This window comes from Podarcis cretensis (genome assembly GCF_951804945.1).
Source record: "Podarcis cretensis genome assembly, chromosome: 17".
In the NCBI taxonomy this organism is placed as follows: Eukaryota; Metazoa; Chordata; class Lepidosauria; order Squamata; family Lacertidae; genus Podarcis; species Podarcis cretensis.
Genome location: NC_137187.1, coordinates 1,628,750 through 1,646,293, shown reverse-complemented (window position 1 = coordinate 1,646,293; position 17,544 = coordinate 1,628,750). Strand labels below are relative to the sequence as shown.

At 42.9% G+C, this 17,544-nt stretch overlaps 1 protein-coding gene across 10 annotated transcripts in view; it reads left to right on the top strand.

The window, feature by feature from the left end:
- Positions 1–17,544, top strand: part of ADGRL3 (adhesion G protein-coupled receptor L3) — a 563,586-nt gene that overhangs the window by 209,304 nt on the left and 336,738 nt on the right. The window lies entirely within an intron of this gene.

Here is a 17,544-nt window from a genome sequence, read left to right as displayed (position 1 = left end):
TAATTCCCCCTGTTCGTTTCTTTGTTTGTTCGCTCGTTTGTTTTTAAAATTATCAGCTGTCTTTTCTCCTTTAGATCAGTTTATATAGTTCTTATTGATTGGGTTTAAATATTTTGACTGTGCTGCGAGCCACCTTGGATATTTGTTAAAGGAAATACAGGATACAATTGAATAAAACAGAATATAATCTTGTCATTTTTCATTTTTCATCGAAGATTAATTAGAAATCCTAGTATATGTTATAAAAATTGAGAGATTCCAGGGACCAGGGACATTAATGATGTTTAGTTGTTTTATTTAATTTGGCTCAAAAACAAATTGTTCATTTTTCAGAAGCCAAAGGAATATTTAATTCACATAACCAAGGGATGTCTCAGAGACAGTGAGCTTTCGTGCCGAAGTACTTAGAATTCATATTTAATTGAATTCCACTTGCACTGAAACAAATTGCAGATCTCTCTGCATAGAAACAAGGACTGTGGATCGATGGGATGGAAAAGGAATATTTCCATCCTAAGAGAACCCTTTAGTTGTTGCAGTTGCCCATAAATGAACATGATATACAATGATAATGATAGAAAGAACGCTGAATGTTAGGCATTAGAAAGTTTTCTTTTTCTTTTTTAAGGAAAACGGTTGATGTGCTTTGACAACTGTCACACTGGAATTCAAATAAGTTTTAAACATGTAGGGATGGAGTGGAGAATGAAGAGCATGAGGAGAATGTGAATGCACAAAGCTGGCCATTGGTCCATCCAGCCTAGAGTTGTCTACTCTGAGTAGCTGCAGCTTTCCAAGATCTGTCCCAGCCCAACCAGCTGACCTCTTCTAAGAGGAAGTGCCTGGAATTCAACCTAGGGTTGACTGCATCTAAAACTTGGACTCTTACCTCTGACCCATGACCTCTTCCCCTCCCTAATGGCTTGTTTACATCATTAATATGGTCTTCATGCTATCTGGAGAGCCATGATTTAAATTATTCTAAAATAAATCTTGGACTCTTCTGGTTGCAGAGAAACACTTCAGAATTTACACTTTTACACACACTTTTACACACACACACAATGAATATCTTCCATGTTTTGTTAAGAATTATGTTATTTAACTTCGAGGGTAGGTTGGAAAAAATAGAGCTGGTGCAACGGCACACTGTGACGGAAGCCAGATTGCACAGAAATGTCATTTACCTTTCCGCCGCAGTGATACCTATTTATCTACTTGCACTGGCGTGCTTTCGAACTGCTAGGTTGGAAGGAGCTGGGACAGAGCAACGGGAGCTCACCCCGTTGCGGGGATTCGAACCGCCAACCTGATCGGCAAGCCCAAGACGCACAGTGGCTTAGACCACAGTGCCACCCTTGTCCCTATATATAATGCCTAACTACCTTGTCAGAAGAGAGGCTGTGGAAGGTGTGTTATCACCATTCTCTTATTCCACTGCTTCCATCCTCTTTCCACTTACCCCCATCCATCGTCAGATGAATTTCAGATATTGTAGCTAGCAGGATGCAAACAAAGTCATGTGATAATTCCCACTTAATGAAATCCTACAGCAGCCTTTCTCAACCTGGTGCCTTCCACATATTTGGGATCACAGCGTCTCTCATCTCTGACAACTGCTCATCGTGGTCCAAAATACCTTGATATCAGCCGGCTTGGGACAGCTGTCCTTTAGAGAGGAGAACACACTGGTTTCATTTTCACATTGAGCCAATGTTTTTTTAATTCAATACTTGCTTATTCATGAGGAATATCAATATGGCACTTAGATTACCTTCTGAATTAATATGAAAATAACACACAATAGTGGGTGCAAATCCTATCATGGTGTTGTTTCAATCGAGGAGTTTTTCATATTTACCTTCCAAATGCTTTTCATCTGCAGATTGCTAATTTGACAAATGATTTGTATTTGGGGTGGGGGGAGTGATGGTTCTGAAAAGCCTGTTTTGATTTATCAGATACGGATGGAAATAGCCTGCATTTGCATTTTGAACTGATTAGTGAAACAGTGATTTAGCAGTAAACAAAGTTGTATTTTTTCCCCATATCGTTAGACTAATTCTGCTCTAGTTTTCGCTGCGTGCCTGCTCTGAACATCATATTTCCTAGGCAAAACAGTTAACACTGTTTTGGATATCTGCACTGAACAGTTTTGAACTGATGTTTTGTACTTTTTCATATGTGTAACATTCAGTGCATACTAAAAACACTGCATACTTTGGTGTAAATGCTCTTCAGTGATATTCATCTGCTGTGCCCAGTGCTTTTTTCTAGAAAAAGGGGTGCAGGAACCCCCACCTTTTTTGGAAGGGCAACCCTAAGTCGTTGAGCTTCTTTCAGGAGGACACCTAAAGTCCTAGCCTTGCATATGATTAGCCCATGTAAATAGGTGCTGTGCTCAATAATATAAACACTTAGTCCTCATTGCCTACTAAAGCCCGAGAGCATGCATCTGAACTGAACGCAGATCCACCCCTTTGATGGTGCCAAATAAATAGATAAAAGCATAACTTTCATTTTATTTATTAAGTTTGTATACAGTGGTACCTCTGGATGCAAACGGGATCCGTTCCGGAGCCCCGTTCGCATCCTGAAGCGAACGTAACCCACATCTGTGCATGCATGGGTCATGATTCACCACTTCCGCACATGCGCGTGACGTCATTTTGAGCGTCTGCGCATGCACGAGTGGCGAAACCCGGAAGTTACGTGCTCCATTACTTCTGGGTCACCGCGGAGCACAACCTTAAAATATTCTTCCCAAAGCTACTCCAACCCAAGGTATGGCTGTACTGCACTTCATAATATTAGAGGTTGTAGTCCAAGAATGCCTGGAGAAAGCAAGTATCTGTGGTGCATTCTTCCTACGTGTGTTCTGAGACTACACTGTTTCCTGCAAAGTGCCCTTCCTTGTCGAAAGAGCTCTCCCAGGGAGCTCTCTCACTCACGGTCAAGAGTGAACATGGACCACTGGTACCAAACTGTATGTCATGGGCCAGGAGTTGGTTTCACCTGCTGAGCAGCAGCCTGAAGGAGCAGAAGGTGAAGTGACTCCACCTGCTGCTGATGAGAACCATCTGGCTCCAGCTTTCTTAAGCAGGGCTTCCAGCCTAAGTCAGCTGCTGGAAACACCATTCGTTGTTCCTGACCAGACCTTGCTGCTTCTTGCTTCTCATTGCCTTTCTTGACCCTGGATCATCTGACTACGTGAACTGAGATATTCTTGACCATGGGACTGGGCTGGACTTTGTATATGGTCTCTGCCTCCAGGCAGGTACCCCCCTGAGACTTGGCTGGCTTCTCCATCCACTGAGCTCCGCCATGGCTGGTAGCACTGTATGGGAAACAGCCCTACTAGAAAAGCTAACCAACAAATTGAAATTAGCACGGGGACAAACAAAAGAAGATTCTGTACTAGATCATGGATTGCAGTTAGGAGAAGTGCATAGGAGAACTTTCATAACCATTTCTCAGACATGCTAGCAGAAGAGGCAAAAGGGGGCAGCACCGATGACATTTTAGGGGAGTAATAAATAGACTTATTCTAAACTCACCCAAATTCTTCTTCCATTCCCTATGCTAGCATAATGATATGATAATGAGAGGTAGTGCAATTTAAAAACACTCTTTCTGAACTCAGTAGACCAGGCAAAGGCAAACTCGGCCCTCCAGATGTTTTGGGACTACAACTCCCATGACCCCTAGCTATCAGGACCAGTGGTCAGGGATGATGGGAATTGTAGTCCCAAAACATCTGGAGGGCTGAGGTTGCCTATGCCTGCAATAGACAGCTAAAATACGCTGCCGTTACCTTCTCCCACTCCATACCTGCACTGCCAGATAGGAATTCTCAATGGCGACGTATCTAAGATCCCAAATCCTAAAACACTTCACCCAGTGTAAATTTAGCCTGATACTGTCACTCAGTTCGATCTTAGTGCTTATATTTACATGTATTTGCATGTTAGTCCAGGAACATTTTATATCAGATTGACAGGATTCACACTGAAAGGGAGATTTATGGTTTGATTCAAACTATGCTTACCTGGAAGCGAGTCCAGTTCATTACAATCAGACTTGCTTCTAAATGCTCAGGACTGCGCTTTTAAATTGCTATGATACGCTCTCTTGCCTGGAATTGAACATAATGCCACTTCCTTGTAAATAAATATGCATAGGCTCCAGCTGTTAATATGCTAAAGGACGGATAAGTGGACAGTGGAATAATGCAGCGTTTTAAGAGCCGAGTGAAAGACAATGCACATAACTGTGAAAAAGATTTATTCTGAAATTCCATTATTAAGAACTGTAACGTTTTGTTTGTCAGAAAAAAATATATGGAGATGTGTTCATAACAGTAGCTTACAAATAGTTACTGGAATTTGCACTAAGATACCATTACCGGGGGGGGGGGGGCATTCAGAGATGTCATCTAGTAATTGGCGCATTGCTGGCAAAGCTGAAGGCTTGATTTTTCTCTTGCTATTCTGTGACTTGTTACTCTATGTACAAGGAAATGGAGCTTGTTACAGTTTCATACCACATAAGAATTTGGGCTAAAATGGAGATGTAGAATTCAACATTTTGATATACTGTTGTATGTTCCAGCCTTCTCTAATTGGAAGTCACAAAAATCGCCCTTGGAATTTGACATGGATATCCCGGCCAACCAATTTGTTCTAATTTTTTAATACTTTCTCTGCTGCATAGAGAGGCATGTCATTATTTTGTAGCATGGATGGATTTACAATGTTGTAATTCAAGAATGTCATCAGTGGTATGTGAAATCATTTATTATATTAGGGTTTTTTAGGCCTTTCTGTGCAGTGCTTTTGGCAAAACACCCAGTTTGTCATGACACATCTCTGTATACAGAATCCATAATGCCAGAACACTTGCACAAAGCAATCTAATTCCGTAATTGAATCAGTTTCCATAGATCAAAACAGCTAGGTCATATTGTTTCTGAAACGTAATTTGGAATAATCTTGACCACATGGAAATTTCAAAATCTCAAATGCATTCTTGGTTTTTCTTCTTCCCATCTTCCAACTTATTTGTTAGATTAGTATTCAAATACAGTCTGTATCTGAGATTTCCATTCCTTGCTAGCAATTGTGTAAGTCAATCACAGTCCCCTAGGGCTTTATAACAAAGGCTTTAAACCCTATTCATTCAACTGGAGGTGAAAGAGCCCAAAAGGGTTCTTTGATATCAGAGAATCTACTCGCTATGTTAGATTTGGAAATGAACTCCTGAAAAGCCTTTCCACACCAGACTAACATTTCATGGTGCAATCACTTCGGGGCGGGCAGATGCAGTACTCTAACTACAATGCAATATAAATGAGATAATGCTGTTTTTACCCTGGGTAGAGAGGTTGTTGCATGTTGGAGTATTTTATCACATACGGCTTCGTAAATGACATTGGTCCTTATAGGAGTGACGTAACTCCTGGTGATGGCTGCCACAACCCTACTTAAGCTCAGATTGTCATAGCCCTAAAATCAATCCAGACTGCAAAGAGCTTTTCACCTTACAGCTGCCTCAAGTCCAATGCTGACATTCTTACTATTAGAAAAATGGTCTCATGATGCTGGTGGAACTTCTGCCACCATTGTATCATCTAGCTTTCACATTGGGCTTCACATTAGATGGCCTCACTGACAAGGCCTCTTTCCTTGTTTCTTTTGTTGTCCCCCATCTCCCTTGTCATCCAACATCTTGGGAGTCCATTCAGGATCTCTGAACAGCCAAGGCATAAACTAGCCTGTGTTCATGTATCCAGAATATTCACTTATGCATAAGGACATAAGAAGTGACTTGTAAAATCAGACCAAAATCCACTTAGTCAAACATTCATTGCAAGAAGCTCAGCACTAGAAGATCAAGCAGATTTTGACCAGTGGTCAACTGAAGGCCCGCACTCTGCCTTCTCCTGTCCTCCCCTACTATAGTAGGAGATTTAAAAATATACAGTGTTCTCTCTACATGGTCTCTTGTGGCAGATGCCTCCAGGCATGTACTGTATTCATCTGTCTGGAATAAAAGGGCTTCCTCAATTCTCAAGGACTTTTAAGGACATTTGTTTGCTTACATTATTTATAGGTCACAGGATAAACAGTTGTTTTTCCTCTCTTGTTTTTGTAAGGGTCAAGGAACAAGTTAGTAGTCAGGACCAAATAATAACCAAGCATGCAATAATATAGTGAAGTTCAGGAAGACTCTGTTGCTCAAGCAAGGCTCAACTGGAACAGAAAGTCCTTTATAGTCTTTTCTGCCCAGAGGTAGGCAGTGTTAGTTCAGGCCCAGAAGTTGAGTGGTTCACCAGGACTTAAGTGATTCACCAGTAGATCCTAACCGGACAGGACATTGTTGGCTATTCTGGATTCTACAAGGCTATTACAATATCATTTACTACAATTTTAGGAGGAGATAATGAAATGGGAGCACAGAATTTTTCCAGGCACCTCTATAGTTTCAAGGGAGATACTACAGCATCAAAATACTGGTTCAGCTCAAAGCAGTGGTACCTCGGGTTACAGACACTTCAGGTTACAGACGCTTCAGGTTACAGACTCTGCTAACCCAGAATTAGTACCTCTGGTTAAGAACTTTGCTTCAGGATGAGAACAGAAATCGCACGACGGCAGCAGCGGGAGGCCCCATTAGCTAAAGTGGTACCTCAGGTTAAGAACAGTTTCAGGTTAAGAATGAACCTCCGGAACGAATTAAGTTCTTAACCCGAGGTACCACTGTACTGACTGTGAACACCTCTGTGCTGTCTGAATTAATTTGTTTGCTCACACCTAATTCATTACCAATTCCAAATAATGGTTCAGGACCTTCACAGCTCCACTGAAAAAAGCATTGAAAGAAGAAACAGAGTTGGTTGTCATCATTTGGGGGGGACACTGAACTAACTACAAAACTCCAGATGAGCTCCCCCAGCAGTTAAATAGATGTTGAATAGCATTGGGGTGAGGGGGGGGGATGAGAGAGAACTCTGAGGGATAGCATAGGTTCATGGCAAACAGGAGTCCCCCGACACCGCCTTCTGAAACTGATCCTTCTGGGAGTATTGGAGCCACCATAATACTATGTTCTCAAGTTGCTTCCTGACAAAGTGGTGAATAGTATTGGAAGACAATGAGAGGTCAAATTCACTGAACCAGCAGGGATATGTTCCCCATGTCCAATTCCTGGTTTAAGTAATCCTCCAAGGCAGGTTGAAAGAATTCCGGATTAATACATCTGTTTTTGTCTATTCTATTCTATTCTATTCGATTCGATTCATTTTACTTATTAAATTTGCATACTGCCCTTCATCCGTAGATCTCAGGGCCGTTCACAGCATAAAAATACAAGATAAAACCACAAAATACATACTAAAAGCAAGAAGAAAAACAGAACAAAGCAATAAACCCACCTCCCCCTTAATCCAGAAGAACCTGGAACTGAAGCCACCACATGTTCAAGAACCTTGCTCCCAAACAGAAAGTTAAGATACTGGCCATAATTTTTCCAAAAATGGTTGGGAGTGCTGTTCTCCAATCTGCTTTCCACTCTGACAAAGTGCATTAAACCAAAAATCCATCATTTCATAGGTCTCAAGAGCACAAACTAGATCTTTCTTACTAGAAAGTCGGAGGCTTTGTTTATTCCTTTCCCACTTAGTTCTTTGTCAAAAAAATGCCATCAACACTTTCTCCTGGTGGCTGCAGGAGATAATTGGCTTGATATACAAGGACCCCCTTGGCGTCACAGCACATGCCTTGAGATCGGGCAGCTGCCATGGTGGCATTTAGGGCTTGTTTTTCTCTCTGCGAGTTCCATCAGGAAGCAACTTGGTTCATACTTTTGAAATTTCTACGTATTAAGGGAAATAAATCCTGTGTTCTCCAAAGGAGGAAGGAGGGCGTTCAGGTACCCTTTGGGATCTATCAGAGCAGTTTAATGAGGAGCCGAGTCGGAATGCAGGCTGTTCTCCCACCTCTTTTGTTTTGTGGGAGCGGTTTGTCCTTCTGGGTGATAAGCATTTGTGAAGAGGCCGATAGGCTTTCTTGGAATAATCTTCTTTTCCGCTCCTCTTCTGATTTTTTTGCTTCTGATCTTTTCTCTCTCTGCGTGTGCCAGCAATGTTGGCAAGTTACTGTTCTTGTTGGCTGTTATTTTCCTTGAAATTCCTTGGTTCTGCTTCCTGGTGAGATGGAAGGGGACATCTCAGATGACATCTAAATGTTCTATTTCTTTCTTAAGAACAGGAAGATGTGGTATATAAAACAGTCTGCTTCCCTTTTACCCAGATAGGGTTACCTCCATATCCTAAATTAGTTGATATAGGCAAGTATTGATTAACTTCTGTTCTGGGCATTTAAATAAAAAAATCTCATTGATTTGAAATTTACTTGTGTTCATGCGTCAGTCTTCCCATCCCCACTTTCTTCCAGCAAAAAACGATCCTTGTGTTTCCATAGGAGCTTCCTCTTTCCACAAAGACTTGCTATGTATTATATTTATTAATAATTCCTATTCTTATTTGCATTTATATCCACCATTTTCCTCCAAGGAGCTCAAAGTGGTCACGTGGTTCTCCCTCATCTCATTTAACCCTAACATCAACTATCCTGTGAGGTAGGTTAGGCTGAGAGGCAGTTACTGTCATGGCTGAGTGAGGATTTGAACCCTTGTCTTTCAGGTCACCATCCAACATTCTTAAACACTGTACAGTACAGTCATACCTCATGTTACGTCCGCTTCATGTTACGTTCTTTCAGGCTACGTCCCACGGCGACCTGGAAGTACCGGAAAGGACTACTTCCGGGTTTTGCCGCATGCGCAGGTGTGCAAAATGATGTCACACACATGCGCAGAAGCAGCGGATCGCAACCCACGCGTGTGCAGACGTGCCTCTCCAGGTTGCGTTGTTTTCAGGTTCCAGAATGGGCCTCTGGAATGGATCCCGTTTGCAACCAGAGGTACCACTGTATAAGCATTGGACAGTACAATCCTATACATGTCAACTCAGAAATAAGGTTACTCCAAGACTAGATTACAGTGGTGCCCCACAAGACGAATGCCTCGCAAGACGGAAAACCCGCTAGACGAAAGGGTTTTCCGTTTTGGAGGCGCTTCGCAAAACGAATTTCCTTGTGGGCTTGCTTCGCAAGAGGAAAATGTCTTGCGAGTTCCTGTGGGGGTTTTTCCCTCCCCCCCTTTTCCTAAGCCCTAAGCCGCTTATCAGCTGATCCGCTAAAAGCCGCTAAACCGCTAATAGCGCTAATCCGCTAAGCTGTCAATGGGCTTGCTTCGCAAGACGAAAAAGCCGCTATACGAAGAGCCTCACGGAACAGATTAATTTCGTCTTGCGAGGCACCACTGTACTGCAATGAGCTCTGTGTGGGTCTTCCCTTGTGCTTTGATCCTAAAGGTGGAGTTGGTGCAGACTGCTGCAGCATGATTGCTAAGAGGAGAGAGACCCTATCAACATATAACACCTCTACTCGGAGACCTGTGGTGCTTGCGAGTTTGCTACCAGGCAAAGTTCATGGTGTTACTATTAATATATAAAGCCCTTAGCAGCTTGGCACCAGTTTACCTGCAAGATTGCCTTGCCCCATATAAGTCCACCTGACTGTTTCAGTTTGCAGGTGCCACATAATACCCGTTCTGCATTTGTAATAAATTGATCTTTTACTGTGGCAGCACCAGCATTTTGGAACTCACTGCTTATTGACATCAGGCCTGCTAAAATCGTTTTTATTTAGGCAAGACTAAAATTAGAAAGCGGGACGCGGGTGGCGCTGAGGGTTAAACCACAGAGCCTAGGGCTTGCCGATCGGAAGGTCGGCGGTTCGAATCCCCGTGATGGGGTGAGCTCCCGTTGCTCGGTCCCTTCTCCTGCCCACCTAGCAGTTCGAAAGCATGTCAAAGTGCAAGTAGATCAACAGGTACTGCTCCTGCAGGAAGGTAAACGGCGTTTCCGTGCGCTGCTCTGGTTCGCCAGAAGCGGCTTAGTCATACTGGCCACATGACCCGGAAGCTGTACGCCTGCTCCCTCGGCCAATAAAGCGAGATGAGCGTCGCAACCACAGAGTCGGTCACGACTGGACCTAACGGTCAGGGGTCCCTTTATCTTTACCTAAAATTAGAATGTTGACATGTGTAATGGCTGCTTGCCACAATAAATCGAACTGAACTGAAGTGTCATGTGTTTTAATCTGCTTTTTAGCTTATTGTTCATTTGAATTATTTTTGAATGTTTTGAATGTTTTTAACTGGGTTTTTTTTTAAAACTGATTATTTTATTGTTTTATTCCTTTTGTAAACCACTTTGAAGACAGAACACAAATAACATACTACTTGTTGCTTAACCCACCTCGTAGTAATTCCAGTGATAGATCACTTTTTGGCAATCATGGCAGAGAGTTCGCCTGCCTTGCTTTCATATAATATGATTCAAACTATTCGTTATCCTTAAATAACTGAAAGGGAGAAAATGTGCAACCTGCTCAAATATTTGTAATTCACCCTCAAAGCATGCATTTCACCTTCTTTGATTGTTCTAGAAAAGTTTGAGATGATTTGGATAAACAGAGGAATAGAAGTATATTGTTTCTTTATGGTTATACCTAAGCTTTGTCATCACTGGAAATATATGGCGATTGTGAAATTACCCTGGCTGCCCTTTCCCTTCCTGTGGGAGGGAGGGATGAGGCAAACAGATGATTGTGTGAAACAAGCCAATGGTTTTATATTTAAACACATTTTATATTTCAACAAATTTGCTTTACTGCTTAGGAATAATGAACCCAAACCCATAATGCTCTTAAGAGCATTTGACTTAGTTCCATGCAATTAAAAATCTCAACCTACAGGTATGTTCCAATGTGTTCTATTGCAGGTATCAGGCAGGGAAAGGAAAAATTCAAAGACCACTTAACAGTGCTCTAGTTGTTTGAAAAGCCGATATAAGTTTTAGTATATGGAATTTATGTATAATTTATGAATTTGTGGAATATTTAGGAACATTGCGTTGGCATTTGGGAGCAGTGAAAGGTGTGTAAGTAAATGCACCAGTCCCATCTTTCCAGCTGTTCTGAACAAGTTGAAATAATGGTCTTCCTTCATACGTGGGTTTCTCTTATCCTTGGCCCTTTGTGTGTGCTTGAAGTGCTCTCATAAAACCTTGCTGAGAAATCTTTCCCCAAGGAAACAGTAGAGGAATATAATTTTCATTTTAGAGCACATTTGTTACCCTCCAGCTTCTTCCTGAAGTGAAACTCAACTGGTTTTTTTATCAGTTGAGAATACTTTCAAATTAAAGCTGCTTTAGCCATTGATTTAGGACCAATTCATAGGTTACTCTTTGTGTATGGAATTTATCCTTGTGTACCAAATAAGAGGAACCCCCAATCCCTTTGTATAAACAGTAAAAGAACTGCCATGTGAGGCTTGGGATGAGAAGCACAAACCTGTGTGTTCTTGCTCGTTGTGAGATCGGCATCCATATTTGTTCAGTCGTGCCTGCCCCATTCATGTATAAAGCGGAAATCAGGAAAGCTATGTCTGGGGCAATCCAGAAGTAATTGCACCATTCAAGTTGGAATTAATTCTTAATTAGCAGGAGCACGATCTGCGCAGACTTGGTGGGCTGCCAGGCCTAATGAGCACAGCAGCTCATCCCTGGTAGGTCTTGCCCCATGGATCATTTGCCAAGACTGGAAGTACCCACCTCCCACAGCTGTCTGAAGTTCTCTCCTCTACAGGGTTTTTCCCTAGCAGTTGGAGACTGGGCCTCCGAGCAGCCAACCTTTCCTGTTCCATTTTTCTGTCTCTTATGGTTCTGGGAGTGGAGCTTGTCACAGCAGGAGGGGGAGACACCCGTGACTCTTCACCATCTTGACTCATCTCTGCCTCTTGGCCTCCCTCATAGTACTCTCCAGCTTCAACATCCTCATCTGATTCTGGGCTGCTGTCTGCCACAGGCTCTCCCCGCTGAAGAGACTGCTGCTGTCCTTGGTCTCTGAGCCCCAAAGAAAGGCACCATTTGCCTGCGGAGCTTGAAGCCAGGGCTGCTGCAACAAACAGCTGTGCAAGCCTTTGGGAGGCAGAAATGCAAGAGGGCATCAGAGGAGGGAGGGAAGGAAAGGGGGACAGAGGCCAATGTTGCCCGTGGCACCCCTGGCCATCATTCAAGGCACCCCAGGGTGCCACAGCACACTGGTTGAAAACCACTGTACTAAAGAATCGAAGGAGTTTGTTTTTGTATGGTACTCATGCAGCCCAAATTCTATATGCTAAAAATGGTGGGAGGGGGCAGTTCCCATGAAAGAGGAGTGTCAGTCGAAAGTATGCAGAATTAGCAAGTCTAACCAGTAGAATTAGAGACCAAGACGAAACAGCCTTTAAAGAAGATTGGAAAATGTTTGTAGATTATATGAAGAATTATTGTAAACAGGTTAAATCGCTAGTAGGTTTCAAGTAAATTCAGCAGTAAACGGATATTGAGAATAAAATGAGAAAAAGAAGCTATGGATTGATTATAATACACAGCAGCAATTGGTAGTCAGTGAAACCATGGAAGGGTGGAAGGGAAGTCAATGGTTAACGTATTGCTTATTATCAGCCTGTGAGTAGCTGTATTGTTGGGAAATTACAAATAAATTTTTAAAAAATGGAACTGGGGGTGTGCACACCAGCCCAAGTCACACAAAGGCATTATTCTCCAGGAGCTCAGAAAAGTCCACCATGATCCTAGTAAGATGGGTTCACAAAGTTATGTGTGCCAGTAAATCCCGGTTATCCACTCAGCCTTCCTCTATTCATGAGGCGTCCCAGAAAGCCCATGGCACACAGTCCATAAGAAGAAGAGCAATTATACAGCATTGTGTAATTACACACCTTTTCCTGCTCAAATGGTCTTGAAAGAAGGAATGTGGCTCTTCAAGTGTTCATGGTTACTATCTAGAGATCTGTAGGTGCAGGAACAGTGCCAGAACGGGGCAGTCAATGTATGTTAGGGATCAATGAGTTGATAACGACAACAGTGTCTCTTAACTCCTCCAAATACGCACATGCTGATAAACACCCGCTACCATTTCAAGCCATCCTTGGATGGTTGTCACAAAACACAGATGGCCATTGGCTGCCCTGAAGAATAATCCAGATTGCCAGAACAGCTGGCATATAACCAGAGCTTCTAGAACCCAGCCAAAACAACAGATATCAGTGTAATGGTTCATTTTGCCACGTCTCTGGCAACCCATAAGAGTTATCTGGGTGAGTGGACACAGTATTCCATTTGGAAGGGGGAGTGGAGGTGGTCACCAAAGAGCTCTGCTGGCAATTCAGCTAGTCTATTCATTGCTGCACTAATGTACAATAAGGCGTCCAAGGGTTCTCTAATGCCACTCCAAAGCTTTATAGCATGGCTTTTGATGTTGGCGGCTTGTCACAGAACCTGGTAGACTATGCCAACTGGATATAGTTGTGGGACTGAAGCAGAATCAGAATTAATTTGTGTGTGTCACCAGTGATTATGTATTAATTTATTCATTTAGACTCTCTTGACCCTAAATCTCTCAATATTGCCTAGCATTTCTCAGCCTTTCAATTTTAATTTAATCTGGGGAAAGTATCTTGCATGACGCAACCTGGTATTATTATTTATTAATTGTTATAATTTAAATTGCATATAACAATGGCCGTAAAAGAAATCTATACTCACAACCCTTGCAGATGACACACCTGTTTAGATTATCATTGGAAAGCATCAGAGAAGGTCATTCTGTTTTCTTATTTGCTGGTTTCAATTTAAAAAAACAACACTTGTTTAGGTCCACACAACTCCCCTCCCCATTTTAACCTGTTATTATTGCCCTTGTAGTCAGATGTGGCAGATCTTTGAAATAAAAGGCAAGGGGACAGGACCAACATGCTTTCATCTTCATAAGTATATACTCTAACACTTTCAGCATGTTTTTGTAAGCTTTGCCTCTGTCGTCTCTTACAGTGTAGGCGTCTACAGTGGAATGTGTAAAGAGCATCTAATAATTAATGTAACATGAATGGCTCTGTGAGGTCATGCACACAGGAACACATTAGTCTTTGGTCTAAAGAAAAAGTGTACATTATTCAGTGTGTTAACTACAGTTGGCAACTTTTGATTTTTTTAAAAAATGTTGATCCTTTCGCAGAGCCAGAAATAGATCAGGACGTAGCAAGCCACAGACTCCAGTGGGACCTCAGCTAATAGCAAAAGCCTTTTCGTTGCTTCTGTGGTGTAATGGCTCTGGGATCCTACTCTCCATCTTCAGGGCACAAGGACTTCCATTTCGAGGAAGCATTGGTGTGGCAAAATGCATGCCCCTCAGAGCCAGTCCTGGACATCACCACTGCTCCACAAGCCTGTATTGTCACCGTCTCTCCAGCCGGATGTTCTATAAAACCGTTGCTGAAGCTTGAGCCTTGGTCCCTAGGAGTCTCCATCTTGAACTCCCCACAAAGCCAATCCCTTGGTTCTGAGCCTTCTTCCCTTGGGGGTTCCCCAGCTGGAACCCCCCAAGACTCTTCTGCATCCAGCCAGTCTGGTGTGCGTGACTTTACTGTGAGAGTCTGCTATAGACATCCAAGCTAGACTGAAGACTTGGATGGAGCCTTGCCTAGAGCATTTTACCAAACATTCTGAAATGACATACAGTAGTCATGGGAGATTTCAACTACCCTGATCTGTTGGCACTCAAACTCACCTACGCGCAACCCCATTCACAACCAGTTGCCCAGAAGGAGGCAACTCACCCTCATCACACCTTAGGGCTGCCCCAGCAGGGTGGGCCCACTGCCTTCAGATAGATAGGTGCTCCCTCCCGTGGAAACCAGCTCCAACTGTGCAAAGATCTTCTTCATAGGTGGAGCTAGCTTGCCAAACCAGGCCCTGCCAATAGGCTGCTGTTCTCCAGGCGTATCTCGCAGCCAGCAATAGCCCTGCTACTGCTGCCTGAGCACATAACCAGAACACATGTAGCACATCAACCCTTGGACTGGGACGTTTCCAGCATCTATTTTAGTGTAGTCTATATACATCTTATTTAGCATGCATTCTTCTTCTTCTTTTTGGTGATCGCTCATAGCTAAGTAAGATTGTCTTCCATGAACATGGTCTTAACAGTGAGTTCTTAAGTGACTGTGGAGGCCAATTCTGGATCCACACATCCTTCCACAGTGGATGTGTGGACAGGAGTTGATCATGGTGAGGGTTTGCCAAACGTGCCTTCTTCTTAGCGTGTTTCACCCTTTCGTCCTGAGTTTGAGCATCTTCAAAGTCCATGACACCTTTGGTAAAGGCTGTTCTTCAATTGCAGCATTCACAGGCCGGTGTTTCCCAATTGTCAGTGTTTATACTACATTTTTTTAAAGATTTGCCTTGAGAGAGTCTTTAAACCTCTTTTGCTGACCATCAGCATTACACTTTCCATTTTTAAGTTTGGAATAGAATAGTTGCTTTGGAAGACGATCATCAGGCATCCGCACAACGTGACCAGTCCAACGAAGTTGCTGTTGAAGAATCATTGCTTCAACACGGGTGATCTTTGCTTCTTCCAGTACACTGGCATTAGTTTGCCTGTCTTCCCAAGTGATATGTAAAAAATCTTGGAGACACCATTGAGGGAATCTTTTGAGGAGTTGGAGATGGCATTTACATTAAGTACCATCTGGATTGTAGCTTTCTTTTAAGTTTTGCTGAAAGGATGTTTTAAAGTTTTCCTTGCTCCTGTAGGTCTGGAACTTTTTTCCACTCAACTAGGCCTGCTGGTCCCTTAAGTAAACTGCCAGCTGTGTTTCACAGTGCCAGCCTAGTATTACCCACTTACCCAGGGGGCACCTCCTTCATGTCACCAGTTTTCAGACTGACTGCCCACAAAACACTAGGAAAGTTTTGTGATTTATATCTTAAGTGATTTATATCTTAAACACTTCAGAATGGTCAGGTGTGGAAGAGCATCTGTTCCATTTGGCCAGAATCATTCCCTCAAAGAGGTCAACCATGGCTGCAAATTGCATCCAATTCTAGCAGAGAGAAAAAATGGTTATAAGGGTTTTTTTTTTTTTTTCATTTTCTTTTGAAAAATAAACTCCTCTGCACAAAATGTCTGCATTTTGGCAGGCTTCAGCCACCTTAGAGGATCCCTTTTGCCCGAAAAGAAAGCACCCGCTTCTGTGAAAATTAAAGTTATAGCCGTTTTTAGATTCCCTGTTATAGTCAGTGGGGAACAAGCAAAACTTAACAGATTCTAACAGATCTGATTCGGACGCAAATAAAATGTTAAGTTGGAAAGGCTCAAAGTAGATGTAAAACAAGATCAGGTTTCTTCCCAATGCTACACAAAAGAGGTCAATCTGTGGTTGTCCCCACCCCAATAAATAACACACAGAGGTTTGTATTATGAAGATAATGTGTTCTCCTCTCTACAGTATCAGTTGCAAAGTTCTCTTTTCCTCTTGCTCAGCAGTAAGACTACACAAAATTGTTGCTATTGTGGCTAAAATCCAGGATCATTCTGCCATCTGCCACCTCTGTTTGTGAGAGATATTTTTCTCCCTCCATTGCCTTCCTGGTGTTTACCATAGTTTTGCACACCACTGTACACAGTTGCTTCAACAAACCATATTTCTTTTGTAAACTAGACATTGACGTCCTAGTTTGGGGAGGATCTGTAGATCATGGTTGTGAGGAATCCTAATTCTGGGAAGTGAAGAGGGTTAGCAAATCAGTCCTGTGGGAATGGGAGAAACATTAATTCCCAAAGGTCCCAGTTTTCAATCTATGATTGGCAGGAAACAAACATTACATCTGCACCAGACCCAAGTTTCTCTTGTTTGGTGGGAAAGTCCCTTATTCCAGTGCTGTGTCCACTGCTGACCCTTATTGATGATTTCCCTTAAATTTCCCGGGTTTCAGAGGAAGCAGCTCCTCTCCCTCCCTCCCTGCCGGCCAGGGAGGAGGGAGGCTCCAACTGTGTTGCTTGGCTGCGTTGCTCACCCAATAAGGAGTCTAAGAACGACTGGGGGGGTGGTGGAGCTTGCATGCCTTGTGCCAATCAAATCGGCCGCCTTGCCTGGGGACTCGCCTTTGCTCAGCGCTTCCCAGCGGAGAGGTGACGGTGGTATTCCTTGCTGCATCCCCTTTGCCGGGTTGCTGCGCTGTGGGAACCACCGCTTGAGGCTTCGTTTGGCTGCTGGCTGGGCTTTCTGCCTTTGGCTGGGAGGGGCTCAGAAGTTGAACATACGTGTGCCCTGAAAATCCCTTATTTTGGCTGCTGAACCCTTATTTTCAAGGCTGCTGGTCCCTTATTTTCAAATCTGTAAGTTGATATCTATGCTATCGGGAAGCCCAGGTGAGCAAACAGAAGAGATCCACAGGTCAAATACAGGACTCGTAGAAGAATAGAAAATAAACACAAAAAAGGCTGAAGTGAAATACTGGACTCATAGGAAGTAATGGAAGGAGAGTGGTCCAATATACCTCACCCAGAAGAATAT